Raw genomic sequence first — 12,875 nt, forward strand, 5'->3', positions numbered from 1 at the left:
TTAGACTACAGAAATTTTTCTTGTCAAGAAAATAATCAGTCATTTAAGTATATTATTTAAGCATATCATTTAAGATAATAATGCCTGTCAAGACACTGCAAAGACACAGACCCATCCATTTATTAGTGCATTATGAACTCCAAACACCATCTGCTCTGTTTTGTCTCATGCAACTTCTTTTTTCTGATTGTATGTTCTTTTCAGTTTTGTTTTCTTTGTCATTTTGTTTGAGAGCTGGACTTAATTCCCATTGACATCAATGGAAGGACCCTTACTGACTTCAGAGGCCATTGAGTAGGATCCCATGTTGTTTTCTTTGTCAGCTTACTCTTTTGACCTTCTAAGTCACAGGTCAATTTATACCCCAAATATTCTTCCTCTAATAAACTGCATCTTATTCCTAAATTCTGTTCTCTGTCTCATCATTCCATTTTCATATTTTTAATGTTGTGCCAATCCAAACTAAATAGTTTGGCTACTCCCAACATTTTTGGTCTAAAAACTATATGTCCTTTTTCCGCCATCCTTCCCTTTTATTTATGCCTCTCACCCAATCCATTCTGTTTCAAAAGAAATCATCTCGAGATTTCAAATATTTTGTATGACCAAATTTTTCTTGACCAGATAAGCATAAGCTTCTCTGCATGTATTTTATTTTTCACTCAGATACTGCAATTTAAGTTTCTCTTAGTTTTTAGTTTATTTTTCGTCTCTTTGTTTTACTTTCCCATGTTGTGTTTTTTTCCTCCCTTTTGAAATAATTAGATTTTATATTATTTTGAATAAGGCAGATGTGGTATATTGGGTCTGTCTCACCAATGAGACACAAGGTGATGAGTGATAACGATAACACACCGTGTTGTCAACACCAGGATTTCAAAAGCTGTAGTGCCCAGGAATCTCTTCCCTTTTCCATATTAGTCAAAGTAATTGGCAAGATAATTTCTAAACATAGCATACCACCAGCATACTAATAATAATGCAACCCTATCTTGCTCACTGGACCATGCCAGATGAGTCTGTATTATAGAGGAATGCTTCAGCAATTATATCAATCAGCTTTGCATACCCTCTGTGCAAGGCAAGCAACCATTGCTTATGGTGGGTCTGCCCACTGGAGGGTGTTTACTTCCTCTTGCTCTCTGCGTTTGCTACAGCAGGACAACAGCAGAGAAGTAAGGCATTGTTAGACCCAAAGCAGCCTATTTTCATGCTATCCCATGACAGAAGTGAATACACAGATGACCTTGAGCTCCCTTCTCCTTTGAAAATGCAGAGCACTGCCTCACGCTGCAGCAAGTTATCCAATAGCCCATGTCGGTTTCCATTTCCCCAGGCCCTGCTATTGAGCAACTGCATAGGCTCAAAGTCCTGTGCTTTTCAGGGAGAATTGCTGGGAGAAGAAGGGTTGATTCTTATTGAGTGGAAGAAAAGTAGAGCTTGAGGTTGAATTGGTTACAATAACGGTGAACCTCTACGGCATCTTAGGTGAGAAGAGCAGCTGCTCCCCTTACCAAATTAATTTTAGACCTCCTGTGCTGTTTTTTAGGGTTAGGTTCAGATTCTCACAGCCTTAGATGTAAAACTTCTGGTGCTGAATTTATGCACATTAAAAATCTTTTCTTCATGACTTTTAGCCAGTTCGTGGTCATTGAGAAACCTGGAGCATGCAAATGTATAGAGAAACATATTTTTGCCCTCCTGTGGTGCTGTACAGAAAAGCCCTGCTTAGTGCCCCTCATCGCAGCTCCCAGTAGGTCACTGGATACCATTCCCACCTGCCCCATGATCTGACCTGTGGCCTACCACAGCCTCTTGCATTTTGCGGATGAACAGCATTTACCATTGACAAATGTCAGTGCTACAGCAGAGCTGTTTACCTCTCTGCAGCATGGGTGCCCTGAGCTCTGCTAATGTGTTGCATGCTACAAGCTGCCACAGGAAAGACCATGAAGCACAGGGGATGGGTGAAGGAAGACTTTGTGTTTAGCTTTATCATTGTAGCAGTGTGTAAGGGACTGGGAAGATCAGTTCTGTGTATCAGAGGTACCTGACAGTTCAGGTATATCTCCCTAAACCACATCTTAATGTTCATGGATCCCCTTCTAACAGCCTGAAACAATATCATTAATAAATAAAAATATTTTAGAAACAAACAAAAATTATATTTTTTTAAAGGATGACAAAGTTTATTTATCTTTCTTTTTTTCCAAAACTTCAAGTTTGTTCTGTTTTAATATTAACTAGCATGGACATTTTATGTTGCTTCAGCATACATTTGTTAAACAATTTTTTTAAAATATGAAACATTAATAAAATTGTTCACAACAATAAGAAAAATCCTTCTACTCTCACAATATACTTTGATTCTTAAAGCAGGGTAGTACAAACCATCCATAATTTTACTATTGCACAGCTGATGCACACACAGAGAAATTTCAAAGAATTGCTAACTTTAAACCTGGTGCCTGCATGATTGTAATTAACTTCTCCCCCTCAAAGACAAACCTTGAAAATAGATCTTATGAGATAAAATGTGAAAATTATACTGGGGCCTGACCTAACACACATTTTAATTGGTGGGAGTCTTTTATTAACTCCTCCGAGCTGTCAGACCCTTAGTGTACAATTCTGCATTTCTGTATTATGGCTTTGAATTGCAAATAATGAACGTGAATTACTTAAAACTCTTCAGTAGAAATTCACCTTTATCATACCAGATTTGTTGTGTAACTAACTTCCCCCACGCACTGTAATTCTGGATAATCCTCTTATACAGATTCCACTCATACCCACAAGACGTATTGTGGGATGTTACTGTTTATCCAACACTGTTCTTCAGTGAGTTTTGACTTAGACAACTGCTAGTATCTTCCCTCACCTGGTGGTATGTTGGGTTTGGGGGGGCAGGTTTTATATGTTACCTATGCACAGATTCTCTCCCTGAGAAATAATCAAAAGAACCCATTTCACTTATGCTAATAGAAGGCTGGATTACAACATGCATTTAGCATATGTATGTGGCAAATATTTGGTCAGTTTTGATAGCTCTGGTCTAGCTTCCCAGAACAGGAGAATATAAAGAGAGAAAGCCTCACTCGAGGTGTCAGCTATCAAGTTATCTTCTGAGGCACAGGATGGTTCAGAAATAGTTTGGTGAGAACAGAACATGATTTATCTTTATGAAACAAAGATGTGGGGGAACTGAGAGGTATGGAAAAGATGCACTAAAATTTTGATGTCTATTTTGAAAATCTCAATTGCACTCTGCAGATGTTCATCATGAAAGCAAGGTCCAAATGAACCTGCATCTCACAAATTTAATCCTCTACCATCTTCTTTCGTATATGTTATCATAAGTACAATGCACTCTTCACCAACAGGTTCTTTCTTAGAGATGTCATACTAATGGTCTGCTCAAGTATCTCATCTTAAAAGACTATTTTGATTCTGCTTGTGTATGTACAGATTTATGTGTTGAAGATAGGAATGTGTTTCTGACATGGATTTCTTTCGTGGTTTGTGATGCACTTCTCAAGAACTCAGGTGGCTGACATAGCCACAAATCCTTTCTGGAGGTAATTTCCTGAGAATGCGAAGATTTGTGGCACGTGTGAAAATGAGATGACAGCAGAATTAGGCCCTGGGGAAAAAACATGACTGTATCCTTCCTGGCTTAAAGGAAGTTTGTCATTTGGTAACCAGTTGGCTGAATTAAATTATGTTCAGCAATAACATGTGGCCCAAGCTGAGAAAAAACTTTGAGCAAGGCTGAATGAGGAGGGCAAAGGACTTGCGTCAGCTAAAAGTAAAAAAAGAAAAAAATTTTCCATTAACACAGAGAAAAGTACCAGGACGAATGTGTGCATTTGCACATATGTATGTGCTTGGAATGGAAGAATTTGCTAATATCAGCTTTTCCTAAAGTATTCTAATTGCCAGTATTGGGGTGATTTTTGAAAAATATTAAAACTTCCTGATTTTTTTTCTTCCACTTGTCACCTGTTGCTCACTTTCACTGCTGAAAACAATCAAGAGAGCTGGGGGAGCAAAAAAAGCCAAACAACAAAAGACACAAATAGGAAGCTCTGAGAAAAGGAGGGAGAAAAAACAGACACTAAAAATTGAAACAAAAAAAATTAACTTTAATTTATTTCTTTTTTAATGTTTGCACCCCTTTTTGACCCAACTGAATTAGAAGTACTTCTAAATCGTTATTATTTGCCATATTACCACAGAGAGATCAAGCTCTCTAAGGAGATCTCAGCAGCAATAGCAAGCTTCCCCTAAGCCAGGATAACCCAAAAAAGGCACAGCTTTGTGGAAAAAAATGTTTTCGTTTTTTAAGCAGAAAATGTAGAGCCTGGAGAGCTCCAGCAGTATTAGCAGGGTAAAAAAAAAAAGAAAAAAAAAAAAAAAGAAAAAAAAAGACAAAGTGGTCAGGTTGCTAAAAAGTGGTCAGGTTGCTAAAATGACTGAATTAGATGTATGTCTGTGTGTACAGGGAAGGGAAAATTTCTGGGGAAAGGGTAGGGAGCTGAATAGGAGAAATGAAGTTTTGTTGCTGTGTAAGTTTAAATCTCTAAAATCCGTATTCTTGAAGAAGTATCTTTATGAAATGCCTTCTAGCTAGGTCTTTTAAGCTCATTCTTTTCAAAGGTCATTCTTCGTTATAATGTTAGATTTAATTTTAATCATAAAGTAAAATTGTATGCATATGGAATATGTGAATAATAACTGTATTTTATTAAGATTACTTATTGTAGCAGAAGCCATATCAATCATTTAGAAAACTGCCACAGCAGATATCTTTTTTTTGTCTCCACCAGTGCTGTATGTCCTGGCATCCTAATTAAGATGATTTCCTCTTTCTTAAGAGGACAGCAAAGCCAGGCTAGAGTCACTGCAGATGATCTACTCTACCACCTTGTTCAAAGGCAAGACCAATTTGTTCCCTGTCATCTCTCTGCAATAGGTGCTTGCTAAGGTCATCCAATGGAGACCCCATTATGTCCCTATGCTTCTTTGTTGCCTCTGTTAGAAAGTTTTTCTTACTATCTAATTTGAATTTTTTTTTTTTTTCCGCATTTTAAGCCCACCTTGGTAATTTTCCTTTGGCTGTTCTCATGTTACTCTTCAGTTTTCTCTAAGCTAAGAAAATCCCAACTTATTCACTGTATTCCTGTCAGTCATGTTTTCTAGAGCTCTAGTTATTTGTCAGAGTCGTCTAGACTCTTTGTCACTGATCCACATCTTTCTCGAAGTGCAGTGGCTGTGATGAATCTCCCCTAATAATGCACTTATTGCAGGTTCCATTTTTGTTTATATCTTCCAATAGGAAGATTTTTGCAAAATATTAACTCATGTCCAGCTTGTCATTTACTGTAATCCTCCAGATCCCTTCATGCTTAGCTGCTTCCCTACAAGTTCACAAGTTTTCCTCCACCCAGAATTTGATGTACTTATTTCATATTGAAATTCATGCTAATTTCACGAGGCCATTTCTCCAGTGTTTAAATACTGTTGAGATTCAGTTTTGGTCCTACAGCACACATATAATTTCTCTCACCTTCATATCATTTGTAAAGGTAATATGCATGATCTCTATCCCAGGTTGTTAACAGAAACTGTAATAAATAAATAAATAACCATCCCTCTCTCTATATGGTCCAACAGTCTCTGATGAACCTTCCTCTTCAATACAGCCACCCCTTCTCAGAGTCAGTGACTGGCAATTACTATCTGATACAGGTATCTAATCTAACCGTCTAGATGATGCTTCTCAGCACACTTACATAAATGCCATGTATGACCTGTCTGGAGCTAAATGAAATCTTCTGCATTTTTTGATTTACATGGGATGTGCTTTACTCTCATGTTGAATTTTTTTGTTTCTTTTCTTCTCTTTCTTATGCAGGTCCCCTCACATAGTTCAGCTTTCCACATTTGCTTTCTCTTTCTGCAGAGCTGTGCACAGCTCCGATACTTGGGTTACTGGGAGAGCTCTGGGCAAAACATCAAGCAATCTTTCTCATAGCAAGAAATCTGGGATTTATCATATCTTAAAAAGTAGAAAGAAAAAATACATCATCCCCAAATAACACAAACTGTCTCACCCAGCCACTCATTGTATGAAGATTTTTCCTTCTCCCTAAAGAAGTACTATTATTTATCAAATCTGTTTTATGCTTTGGTTAAGACATTTGCATTGCATCCAGGCTAAAAGACAGTATCTCAAATTTATCCTCTATAGGTCTGGTATTTTGATCTGGCTCTTTCTGTGATATAATCTGTAGACTGAGCTAATTCAGATTTTCAACAACAGAATGACTGCTCTTCTCGGAAATGTTTAAGAAATGTATTCTATACTATGAATTTCTGTGGCCTAAGAAAGTCCTTTTCATAGGAAGAGAACAGACATCTACTTTCTATTTTCTTTCAGGCCATATCAGAACAAACAATTTCACATGTAACAAAACTTCACACACTTCTCCCTTGCATAACTTACAGGTCAGATGGACCTTAACTTTTTTCCAGTCCTTTTTGGGACACCCCAGCTGCTGTATCATAAATGTCCCAATCCTGCTACATTGCAATTAGTGTCGTATTCCTATACAATCACAGCTATAGCCATGGAAGACTCAGTTATTAATAGTGAAATACCATTTCTGGAAGGACCTGACACTTTTCAAGGCACTGCAAGTTTGTTTGTTACCTAATTTTCCAAAGGTAGAAAAAAGATGCTTTTATTTTACCTTCTTTATCTGACTCAGTTCCCTTTAACCTCCATAAAACAGGCTGCCTGTAGCTGATAAGGAAACTTCTCTCTGGAAGTAAAGCCTAGGAACTAAGCACAGATGACAAGAGGTTGTCCTGGCCTCACAGCCACTGTAACAGCTTTTCAAGGGAATAAACAAAAATGCATGCAAACATTTTTCCAATTTGTGATTTGCAGTCGATAAAGAGAAAATGCTAATCATACTAATTTCCTCCTACTGGGGAAGTGATGCATAAATAATCTGTTAACATGCAAGGGCCAAGAGGGTTAAGCTGTTCAAACACTGTCATTGATTTCTCCCCTTTTCCCATATGCTTACTTTTTCTCACTCAACTGGTACTAAGTAGCACTTCTTTCAGTTACGCTGTAAAAGTTTTTTCCCCTGAGAATCTCTTGGAGCCTCTGCTGTTGAAACAATAATTACAAGGAGGTGAAGTATTTGACTAATCAGCAGCAGGAGTCTGTAGGGGTCCAAAGCTGAATGACAAATGCCAATATCCACTTTAGGTTTGTTGGATCAACAAGCCAATATGGTGAAACTGATCCATCATCTTGTCACCAATTTCCTTTGCAGTCTCAGAAGCCTACCAATTAAAAAAAAAAAAAAAAAAATTGTAATCACTATGCATCGCTCAGCAGTGATTGCAGGCACATGATAAATAGGATCTTTTGCTTTCTCTCTCTTCAGCACCTGATGTCTTTTGTTTTAATTTATACATTTTCTGAGGCTGCTGTGGATTCCAATCTAAAGTTAGAGAGAAAAAAAAATGTACCATAAATATGCATAGGTTGGATTTGAATTACCATTCATTAAAACCAGTTAAACTTCATGGCCAATTTAGATAAGCAGCAGCCAAAAATTTGTTTCAATATAATTCTAAGTACCAAAGAGTGGGTTATTCTACTTCTTGTTCCTTTTCACTGGAAATGTTCCTGCCCCGATTTTGTGAATGCATGATCAGAACAGAACAAAACTCAAAGCAAAACTGGACTTTTGGGAGCTCTGCCATTGCACCAGGCATGTTCCAGTTCCAAACCCAGCAACACAACACCGGCACCTGCACGCTTGGAGTATAAATACTGTTACAATAACAAAATAGGCTAGACTCAGTGCTTGCCCTTGCTCCAATACTTCCTGAAGTTTAACTGTGCCAAGCTTATCAGCCTGTAAAATCTATCCCTGATAAACTCCGTCCTTTTCCTTTTTTTTTTTTTTTTTTTCCACAAGAAAAGGAGTGTCTTGGGACCACCCTGCAAGAAAGTATTTCTTTGAATATTTGCTTGTACTTCGTACTTCAAACTCCTTCCTCTGGATTTGTACCTGAGGTCCAAAAGGCTAGATGTTAGTAACATGAATGTTTGCAGAAAGAAGATTTTTCTATTCAGTAGTGCAAGCCTTTTTTCAGAACCTATAAGATAGCATTAGCACAAAGCAGGAAAAGAAACAACAGCATGTGGCAGATGTGATTGCTCACAACTAAACAGCACCTGCTCTATAATATTGAGCCTTAGAGGAAGAAGCATTTAAAACAAAACAAAAATTCAAATATTTGCAAAGAGAATATGAAAAGATGGCAATCTACTCAGTGGTACTTTGCACCACTGAGTACTTGCAAAGAGGTGAAATACAGGCAAAACCCACCATTGTGAACTACTAGTTCTATAACATCCTCAGATGCATTCTGCCATTCTGCAGCTTAATTTATCAATAGGGAAGTTTCAGCCTCCTTTATTAAAGTGTTGCCTCTATATAACACTTCAATAACAGCACTCTAAAATGTAGTCCAAATGGGGAAAAGTGAGAGGAAAACTTGGAGGCTGAATTTTCCACAAATGGAAATGCCATTGTAAAACTGATTTTTCAAATAGCTTCTTCCATTAATGTCCCAGACTGTGTGCAATGACAGGTCGTGTATGCTTTTAAAACACTTTCTTGGGGGACCAGAGTCCCTAATGCAATCATGTGTAATACTGATGATGTTTTTGGCTTTAAAATAATGCATCCCTCAAGATCTATTGAGTTGAAATAGCTAAGCAAATGGAAATTATGATTTTTTTTATATTTTTACATTCTGGCTGAATGGGAAATTTTAATGCAAGAATTAAAATGCAGTCCACAGGAATCCAAACCTGAGATCTGAATTCTAGGTATTGTTTCTTCGTCTTTTATCTGATTAACAGGAAATGATCAAGACACCATAAAAGCTTTCCTAGTCTTTTTCAAACATCTGAGAACCACAGCAACAATCAGGATTTACTTTTAAAGTGAGCCTACATTTAAATAGCCACAGACCAAGCAAAGTACAATAAGCTAACAGCAGCCTTAGAAAATAAGAAATCCTCCATTCTGAACTCCTGATAGCAGTGTCCATGCTGCAAAGATGTGTACATTCGCGGTTCGATACTGGAAATGTTCCACTGTTTTCTGAACCTCTGCTTAAAAATTTCAAAAGTCAAACAAATACACATGCAAAAAAAGAGAAAATTCCACCTACTGAAGTATATGTTTATGGATTTTTTATTTGCTACTTAGAAACATAATATAAAACCAGCAACTTAAAAGAAAGCCAGTAACGTTACTGCTATACTGTTTGGCTTGTTCCACAAAGAACTTTTAAACTGGATCACAGTGAATGAACACATGGAATAAATAAACACATTTAAAATTAATCTACATTAACATTCTGTCCCTATTACAGTTACATAGCTTTATGGATTTCAAATCCAAGCTTAGATAAAAGATTCCAGACATTTTAGGAAAACCTCTCTCTTATTGGATTTAACCCTGTTATTGAATTTTATAACATCTACCCCTCAATAATCTTCTTAATTAATAATAAATAAGTACTTTAAAAATGTATGCTCTCAATATGCACGAGGACTTTGTATCATGAATAAAAGCTACAGAACCAAACCTTCATTTTCAGTGTGTACGCTGAAGTCAACTCTGAGCCTTCTTTTTGTCAGTGTGCTTCCAAATACCACTTACAGATTTAACAGTACGGACAGACCAATACCCATAAGCACAGCTGACACAAAGTAAAAGAAGCTAGAGAAGGGCTGAAAACCAGTCATTAGCATGCAGGAAGTTGTACAAAAGTACTTAAGCAGACAAGACCACCACATTTTGTCACGGTAATACTGGTAGCAGTCTGCTTTGTCAGTGCACACCTGCCTGTTTGCTCCTTTCAACTCTAATGCACAAGCCTGTAGTAAACAATAATGCATTGTAGTTGCATCTTAAATGCATGCTACCCTACTTTTCTTTGCTTCATTTTCATATACCACTTCTATGTTACTTTTCCTCCCCCCTTCCTTCCTCCCTTTTTTCCTTCCTTGAAGAACAGTCACTACCATGTTGCTTTTTGATTGCTTTCTGGCTTCTCTGTGTAGGTAGCCATGATGTGATTTTATATACAGCATGTTCCCAGAAGCACGGAGTAAGTGGCATGGCGAACACAGGGCATAGTAATCATAGAAGGCTCAAATACCAACCCTTGTGTCTACCTTGCTCTTTTATTAATTGAACGCAGTACATTCTGGTTGCATTTTGGGTAGGTAATTGCATTGTATTTCTAATGCAATGAAACAAAGAAAGAGAAGAATTTAGCAATTAGCAGTGAAATGAGTGGTGACTCGTCCTTGTCAAGTGACAGGCAGTAACATTTTACTAACCTTGTGAGACAGGACTAGGAAATAATGTTCCTCTCGCTGATGCTTCCAAGTGTCATGTCTTTATTATAGCTACTAGCAGAATGGTTTTAAAGAAGATGTGGGTTTTTTTAAAAACTAATTTTCAATAATGGTGTGTGGAAACTTAAACTGTTAAACTACTCATGCATTAATGTGTATTTAGTTTTTGTCCTGTTGCGGCAGTGAGCAATGAATCTTCCTCATACTTGTGCACTGGATGTGACCTGGTAAGTCGCATGTCAGACTTCAAAACTGGTGGGAACTCAAAACAACCCAGGCCTATATCATGAACTATGAACTTTGTGGTGGAAATGGCAGCTCTGCTAAAAATTGTGTGACTCTGCAAGGGTCAGCTGCAGCACTGCTTGAGTTGCATGTGAAACTGTCTTGCTACCCTATTATTTGGAAACAGATTCCACTGGTTAATAGGAATTCTATTATTCTATTATAAGAGTAAACAACTTTGTACATTATTTGAAAATCTATAAGCATACTATAAGTATACTATGATACATGCTTTAGCAGCTGCATTAGTAGTGTTTGCACCTAACTTCTATGGGCACAGAAGACAAAGATAAGTGTCACACTTTGCTACCATTTTTCTGTTCATTGAATGAGTTCCATATGTGCAATTAATTTTTCACAGTAAAGATCATCATGCCACTACAGCTAATAAGACAGTTACACTTATTTTTGAAGCTACCTTTTAGGATTTTACCCCATTCAACAGTAATAAATGCTAATAATGCTGCTAGTATAGGTGGCTTTTTTTCTTTTTAAAGGATTGAATGTTTCTACTTTGTATCATTTATCTGATTTCACTTTCAGATGCAGATTTTAAAAATATTTTCTGATTGTTTGGCTTTAGAGCTGAAAAAGTTAGTAACAATGAATAATTTATTGAATGAAGTTAACGTGTTTTTCAGCTCACTGAATATTTATATAAAAATCCTGATTCCCTTGAGTGTGTTCAGTATTTGAATTTACCCATGGATTAAGTGTGGGTTCCCAGTGGTGTCTTTTTAAATACTCAAACCCAAGTTATGTTACTTATGACTGATCAGAGAGCATAATTTCACTTTGAGTTGTTTAAGCATGCATTCAAATGGTTTTCATCTGTACTGTTTTGTACACAAAATGTAAAATTAGTCCTTTGAGGCTTCAGCACCACATTTTGCTACTTTCACTTATGTGGTTCCCCTGTTCATATGGATTAAGACCTTACTTTATGACAAACTGAGCTTCTTAGAAAGTAAGATACTGCTCATTACAAACCATGACTCAGGCTGAGAATACCCTACCTTGACATAGTTCAGGCACCTGAAGGTAGCTACCCCTCCGGCCTGACAGGGACTGTGGGTCAAGGTCCCCAGACGCCACAGGTCTCAGCCTGATGTATCAACATAAACCACTGCTATTTTCAGCCTGTCCTACTGGAAGGACATGGAAGGCAGTGGCTGAGGATGGACACGTACTAGTCCACCTACCCTCTTTACACTGGGGACAAATAGGGATGAGAAACATCCAAGATGTTCCACACAGCTTTCCAGGACTCATCGGTCCCTAGTACTGCCTGCTCAGCAGTAGAGTAGTGATCCTCAGTTCTGTCCTTGGAGCAGCTTCTCACCCTTTGCAGTCATGTTAGGAATGGTGTGACTATAATACTGTAAAATAAATGCGTGGCATCCCATTCTGTTTTCAAATGAAGACCAATCTTTGAGCAACTTCCATAGCAATAGGGGTCTCACCGAAGCAAGGCAAAAATTCTTTACATTTGCAGTTCCATTGGAGTATTACATGGCCAAGAAATTTATACAGTATAGTCAGACTTCGAAACAATATAAAAATCAGTTGTGGGAGTTGTACTCCCAAAGACTTTATAGATATTTTAAAAGATTAAATCACGGATTGGGCCTTTCTTTAGAATTCTGCACTCTTCATATGCTTCAACTCCTCATGCCCTCATCTTTGTGACAGCTACATGTTGGCCAGCTCTCAGAAATGTGACTTGAGTAATATGGGTTGGTCCCTCCTCTCTACAAAAGCTGGGTAAAACTAGAACCATGAGAAATGTTTGACTTATTAGAAGGACCATAAGAAATCTTGTTGCCATAATTTTCATGCTAAAAATTGTACAACAGCCTTTTCTTCTGAAAAGACAGATTTAAATCAAGTGTGCTGGTTTTGGCTGGGGTAGAGTTCATTGTCTTCCTAGTAGCTGGTATAGTGCTATGTTTTGGATTTAGGATGAGAATAATGTTGATAACACACTGATGTTTTAGTTGTTGCTACGTAGTGTTTATACCAGTCAAGGACTTTACAGCTTCCCTCGCTCTGCCAGGTGCACAAGAAGCTGGGAGGGAGCACAGCCAGGACAGCTGACGCCAATGGACCAAAGGGATAT

Source organism: Platalea leucorodia (genome assembly GCF_965183815.1).
Source record: "Platalea leucorodia genome assembly, chromosome: Z".
Classification (NCBI taxonomy): domain Eukaryota; kingdom Metazoa; phylum Chordata; class Aves; order Pelecaniformes; family Threskiornithidae; genus Platalea; species Platalea leucorodia.